Source organism: Varroa jacobsoni, unplaced genomic scaffold (genome assembly GCF_002532875.2).
Source record: "Varroa jacobsoni isolate VJ856 unplaced genomic scaffold, vjacob_1.0 scaffold_828, whole genome shotgun sequence".
Lineage (NCBI taxonomy): Eukaryota > Metazoa > Arthropoda > Arachnida > Mesostigmata > Varroidae > Varroa > Varroa jacobsoni.
In genome coordinates, this window is record NW_019213730.1 from 25,374 (window position 1) to 32,707 (window position 7,334).

General features: G+C 37.9%; 1 protein-coding gene across 6 annotated transcripts in view; it reads left to right on the forward strand.

The window, feature by feature from the left end:
• LOC111264188 (uncharacterized) overlaps positions 1-7,334 on the forward strand; it is a 69,209-nt gene that overhangs the window by 25,367 nt on the left and 36,508 nt on the right. Inside the window, exon 4 of one of the 6 annotated variants that reach the window (XM_086969980.1) lies at positions 4-4,423. The exons of the other annotated variants lie outside the window; for them this stretch is intronic. The gene's annotated coding sequence lies outside the window, so the exon portion shown is untranslated. Of the gene's footprint in view, positions 1-3; positions 4,424-7,334 lie in introns of those variants that run through there. 6 annotated transcript variants of the gene reach the window in all.

Consider the following 7,334-nt stretch of genomic DNA (forward strand, 5'->3'; position numbering starts at 1 on the left):
CAGGTGATGTAATAGTTCGCAGCAAAATTCGTGGGCATTTCAAGAAGAGACCACTGTATTTCATTCTATGATCATATGTGGACCTTTTAGCGAAAATTCGCTCTATAGGATATATACTTTGGCTTCAGTTGAAGCGGTTTGATTAATCTTCATTGTGATTGTACGTTCATACTGTAGCTTATCTTCCCTGAGTTGTGCTATCTATAAATGATATACATTTAGACCGATTTTGCTCTAACGATTGGTCATTTTATAACAGTAAACCTTTGAGTAGTTTTGAATGTTCGTGTTGATTATCATAATCTATATCTTAGGAACAGAGTTTATGTTCTATACCGACTTAACGCGAACAGGTGTGGTTTGACGGTTGCAGTTATAGCGCCCTAATGTCATATTAAGCTAACATTGTTTACTTCTTTAATATAAGCTTTATGGTAGAAAGTGGCAATGAAAAAAATATGAAAATATATGTAACGTTGAAATATATATAGAGACACTAGAGGTTGTGCAGATGTTACGTTCGAAATTATTCGAATCAGAAGATGAAACAAAAATCACAGCAGCCGCAGTTCCTTTAGTGTACCGATGAAAAATATCTCACTACATCTAAATACTCCTCTTTCTCTCAGCACTGGCGTCACCTCAGTTTATTTAAACAGAGATGGGTTTGCGCTGCTTACCCACTTCGCATTAGCACACAAACCATCCTCGTCGAAGTTCGTTAGAGATTAATCCTGCCTGGACATCTGAAGAAAAGGGCCTATTTGATTATCTGAATACAACGGCCCTGCCGATGTTTCTCGCTACTTCCTTTAAACTGTGGCCTATAACAGGAAGACAGATTACTTGTGTTTTCTTTTGTCTTTTGGTCTCTTGTTCTCCTTCGCACCGCCAGAAGTCAATTGCAAAGAAACTTCCCGCATTCTTCCTGGGGTGTTAGCAAGAAAGTACTGGCTTTTTAAACGATTGTATTTATGTTCAAGCCAACTGATCCGTTCTCCAAAGTGTCTACGAGACTCTAATGTAGCGGATCCCGAAGGGCTCGTTAATGTCGCATCTTTCATAGCTAGCATCATCTAAAGGCTCCTTTCGTATGCAGCAGCAGTTACGCGGAGACAATAAAAAACGCGGTACTAACAAAGTATCTGGTTTACTTGGCAAGGCGTTGAGAGACTTTCCTATATGAATCAATTAATTTATAGATACAATGCTTCTAGAAGTCAGAACACTTCCTTCCAAAGGGAAACAAAGTTATTTCCATGACGATAGCGACAAAAGCTGAGGATTCAACAAAGACGTACTCCTTGGATGCTCGCCCCGAAAGCGGTCCAACTCCGTTGGTACCAATAACACGAAAAAGAGACAAAACCCCATAATAATGAAATGCTAGAAAAATTAGTCATTCAAACAGTTAAATTTTCAATAATAATTACTAACGAAATACGGTGCAATTAATATTAGTAATCGCTATTGAAAAGTTCATTTCTACTGCGATAATATAGGAAGCAAAACTTTGATGGAATTTTTCGGCTAAATCGCAGTCATACGTTTGTGATACCTGTTATAAATAGAGAAATTAAACGCGGAACTTTTGTCGGTAGTAACCCAAAGCAATACCAAATCTTGAGAAGCAATCGCCAGAGCGTATATTGTCGTGTAAATTAAGAGCTGACTTTTTGAACTAGTCGGTTAACTAATTGAATTATTTGATACCCCACGCAGTATGTTGGCCATTGCCACAATCGTTAATATTTTGGGACAAATCAAAATAAAATAAAGCCTACACGATTCGAACACGCTTTTGCAGTGGGACGGTTCAGACCCAGAGACGCGTGGACAAACCACTCGACTCTGTGTCGGAAAAAGGGTCGGAACTGACGTTAAGTCTACTATGATAAAGTAAGGCAAATACTGTTATAACAGGCTGTTATGATCGTTACTTGGTATACTGTTTTTATCTGGTTTCCTTCCTTCAATTTTGACAGGTAAATGACTTGACCTATTTAAATCGGTTCAGATCAGTCGATTAGAAACACAGCAGGTCATTTGCTGGAAAATTTGAGGCATCATATCCTTAAATGTCAGATTCAGATACAGACGTCTAGGTTATTCTGATTCTGTTGCTTAACACAGAGCGTTAGTACAACCCGCTAGTAAACATGGTAGAGTTCGATGCTGGATAGGGTATTTCTATGTGTTGCCTGTACGGTAGTAATTCGAAAAGGTCAACTAAGGTTGGCGTCTGTAATACCTACCAAGAGACCGAATGCCATTATTTATGTATTTTTTTTAACCTATGGCCTAATTATACCTTAAGTGAGCATCATTGACGTCGTATGATCATTAAAATACCACCATTTCATCAGAAAAACTGAACATCAGAAGAATTCACGGTTTCACTGTGATGTCTGCGTAGAATAAGACAGTAAATAGATATGCGTATTTTAAAGCAGTGGCAGTCAAGAACCGAAGTTCTAAGTATATATTTTTCGGTGTCTAGCTAATTAGGAATTATATGGAGTAAAGGTGTGTGATTTTGTCCTAATGACATAGTATACATTATGTTCATGTTGTACAATGGAATTAAAAGGGCTCTTTATTCGTTGCTGCAGTCATATAGGTATATAATGGTGTATAACAGCTTTCGGTTAATTTGGGTATCTTTGAGCCAATGATTATGACCAAAAGGCTTGCCCAGAAAATGTTTATACCAGCCCTAGCGTACTAATTTATAGTGATGTACTTTATAGTAAATTGAAATAGACATGTGCGTGCTTGAAGATCTATTGATTAAATAAATAAGAGCTGTATAGCTTTTCCTACACCGATGTTACGTTAGAGGTTGGCGGTAAATTTTTTTTTTCAAAATAGTATACCTCTATATATAAGTTGTGTGTACATTTTTTCTTAACAATTGCTAGCTATCTCAAATGTAAGTCCTGACAGAGTGAAATCAGTAGTAACTTCCGGCTACTAGTATTAGTAATTACCCTTTTTTTGTATGCTCTTAAACGTGTGATTATTGAGATAGCATGGTAATGGCCGGCATTTTTTATATACAGATCCAATCTTGATCGTGCAATTTTTGCGATGAGCGGGCGAGCGATGCAATTAAGCTCCGCTAGCCCTTGAGAAGTCTTATATGAATCCTATACATGTATCATCCTATATATGGTAATTCTATGTTTAGGAAAATCGAAATTTCATTTATCAGCTCATCCGTTGTCAAATATCTTTTGTTCCTGCTATAAATATCTTATAAGCACATGTGTGGAACATATATGGTAAGAAAATGTAAGGTGGTATTGTTGTAGTTCAGCGCAACAGCTCTAGCTTATCAAAAGGAAAAACTTTTAACATTAGAAGCAAGTTAACCCACATACTTTAACATACCCCCCGCCCATATATAACAATGTTATACCCATACACGAGATTCTGACCCGGTTCTGCCTCCTTTTCTGTATGGAGCCAATTATCAGGTTTATTTTGTATATATCTAGTCGTATGGATTCAGCAGTTGAGTGCAATTATATATTCTTTAGGTCAAACAGTCAGGTGCGTGATCATTTTCTACCTTGCTACCTTTCTTAAGGTGGTTTGTTGCATAACATATAGGCAATCATTTTATTAAGCACTTTTAATTGCGCTGGATATAAACAGTGATGATTGGCGAAAGCAGGATGTATGTCAAACTAAGAATCATTTGTTTATAGTTATCTACATCGAACACACCTGCGATAAACATATCGCTAAGAAAAAGTTCCAGATTTGTCTCTAATGAACACGTTTTTCAAACTTCTGCTGCGTCTAGCTTACGTCAAAATGCTACATAGTCATATTTCTATGGGTTTCGGAGTTAAGTTACTGAAAAGAGTGCTCGTGAGACACCGAAGCTCTCGGTCATGCTTGTTCTGGCTGAAAATTTAGTGCTTCGTATGATGGCCGTAAAACATAGAACAAAACTGGTCCGAACAAATGGCGACCCACTGAAATTGTCGTGCTTGAATGATTCGATGCCAAGTACAGCTTGTGGAAGCATTATGCCTAAGGAAAATTAAGCTAGATAAATAACTGCAGCGAAGAAGGGCCAGTAGGAGAGGATGAACACGAAAATGTCAACGAAATAACGAATCGTCACGTAGCTAAGTGGCTACTATTGTGTATTACTATCGGTTATTTACTATTGCCATGATTGATACCAGGCGTGTTTACAGTCTTCTTTCTTCCAACGGCCGTGCTATACAGACACTTACTGTGAATCTGGATCGCTACATTTAAATACTTCGAAATGGGATAACTGTAACTTTGTAGCTACAAAAAGCGCAATTCGAAATGCAAAGGCCTTACGAGATATTCTCAGGACCCCATAACAATAGCCAAGTGTTTACTATGAGAGCGAAGGTAAGTTTCCCAAAAAGAGAAATATGTCCAACGTGCAAAGATCCTTGGACAGTAACAAGGCAACGTTAAACACTGCTCTAGCGAAAACTGCAATTTTGTATTCTTTTTTCCTATGCAGTTTTTAAGCTTACTGTTTATAAACAGATCGGGCTAACTTCAATGGGCTAGTGGACACATCAGATCAGTGCTTTCTGCCCAACCCTTTGTACAAGGTTTTGTTGTTAATTGATTCAATTTTGAATGTATACATTAGTAGATATGCATTAGTCGGCTCCATATTTTGATATCATTGGCTATCCTATGGGCCTGACATTAGTCGGAGTCAGGTTTGCAGCTAGCGGCCACGAATGTATTTGCAAGTGTTGCGTTTTTTCCATGATTTGCAAACTCTGGAGGTTACGTTACGAGCGTCTACAAATGACTTCGCGCTTACGAATAGGGAGCGTACGTTGGTTTGTTATATTTTCTGCTAACAGTCATTGCTTGACAGGCCTATTTTCATTTGCTCGACAATATTTACCATCATAAGAGCTTCTACTGAGCAATGGCTTGTCTGGGTTTGACAGCATATCAGCTTATCCAGGCCGCATATGAAGACACTTAAAGCTTTGGCCATTTTAGCGTCTTCAAAGCCACTTCGAAGATTTCGCAGCCTCCATTCTAAGCGTTTGCATATGTCTCAAATTCAATAAGAGTTGGTTTTAAGCACATGACCCGATGCTCTAAAGTCATCGATTTCTTTCCTGGCATTAGTCATTCCCCGCACGTAGGCTTGTGTTCCTAAGCTATTTTTTTGGCCTGCTGAATCGATAGCGTTTTACATGAAGGTGCCTTCTACACGTTGCCGGGCAAATGGGTTATTTTTACCCAGAATTTATTCGGTAGACTGATGTCAGCTTCAACAGTGCATCAAATATCGCCTCTATCTGCAGAATATTGATATATTATTGCGATCTATGCGATTGCGTACTTGCATCGATAATGTCCTACAAAATTTGGATAGTACTTTGCTTTTGGGGTCATCCAATACGCATGGCAGCTCTGCGTTGACTTTCAATATCTGTTGGTGGGTGCAGGCATATACCTACGAACAACTCGCTCATAACCTGATCAGTCTCAGTAAAGAGCTCAATAAACTTTCTCTACAAATTACTGTACATAAGCTGTCTAATTCTACATTAATATTAGGCAACGTTCCGTTATCGGTTTGACTAGAGACTGTCAAAAATTCAAGGGGCTACTCACGGGGTTTGCTTTATTTGCTGTATAAAATTTGCGTCCAACTACACCTAACGAAGTGTAGACTTACGGCAGATCAACTGTAGAATGGAGCGTTAGGGTCGTCCAACAAGTTATCAGGCCTTTCTGTACTCAGCCACGATACAACCAGTAAAACGGCCGTTTAATCCTATAACTTGGGATTCTCATTCCTTTGACGCTCCACGGATTTGTAAGCAAAGAAGCTATAAGATAGATAAAGATACAATGAATATTCAGAACTGCCGCAGCATATTGACACTGGTCTATCTGACTAGCGTTGTACATATGGAACAATATTTTGACCAACTCACTGCAATCCAAAGTGCAATTAGAGTCCTACAGTTGAAAGGAAGATTATTTACGTGTTATTCAGTGACTATCAGTTAGGCCTGCAATGCTGATTCACGCGAGGCAGCTCATGCTGACATTCTCCGTCTTACTTCAACCAATATCTGAAATGACATGCGTGCCAGATACAATGTTACTACGTGAATCACCAAAAAACATGGAGAAAATTGAGTCCCTTGGCTTTCTGACTAGGCTGGTTAATCTCTTTTGCAGTATTCTTTGATGCAGCTTTTTTTTTCTTCTTTTATTTAATCCTAGAATGGGAAACACGTCGCAAGTTCAGAGAGAATTACACATGTTATCGAAGAAGTTAACTAAGTGTCGTTAATAACTTTTTCTGATCTATGTACCGAGTTAATGCATTGCCTGGAAATGCCTCGATGGATGGCAGTTGTTCCTTGCTTGCCACGATAACAGATGTCCATGAAGACCAGGATTAACGTTTAAGGGCTTGATTCAGGAATACGGTGTATTTTTCTGATGAAGCAGCAGTGATCAGAGAGTTTTATTATTATAACTATTATTGTAATAACAATAATTTTTGGCTCACTAAGGCGAAAGCTTATATCCGAAAATTCTACAAAAACAGGCAAGTGCAATCGTTGCTGAAAAATTAGTTACCCATCATATATTTTTCTCTTGTAAAGAGCTTCCGTGCCTCCACGCTGGGCTCTATTACGTGACATAAGCACGTTATGCCGAAACCAAGTTACCAACCCATAATTTACACAGTGATTTTTTTCTTTTAGAAAATGCCTTTACATGTAGTGTAACATCATTATGCCCGCATCAAGTGAACAAGTTTCCTAGTACATCTGGCCCCGAGCCTGGCTGTATGGAATCCGTTTATGTCTGTATTTGTAGAAAGAGCAGGGCAAAGCAAAATGTGACGCCAAAGTGTACAGAACTCATCTGACGTCATTAAGGCCATATTAATGGTTTCGAGTGGGTTGTATGCCTACCATGACAATACTATTTATCTTAGTTTAGGCCTGACTAGCACTTTAGCACTTGCATAACCATGCGTATTATTATTGTATGATTTAATTATTTTTACTGCTTTGTTTCTATTTTCATTGTTATTGTATATATATATATATATGTATATCAAAAGTTATTAGGCTGCCAGTGTAATTATATAATGCAATTTTTTATTTTCGAATCCTTTATTTGTGATTTTACGCATTCACTGACTTATATTTTGTTATACATTTATCTAGAGTGGTGGGCGGTGGGATTTTCCTTATTAACTTATGATATAACAAGATATTATAATATCTTGTTATTTTGCTGTATAATTGAATTGACATTTTATTTAATTGATG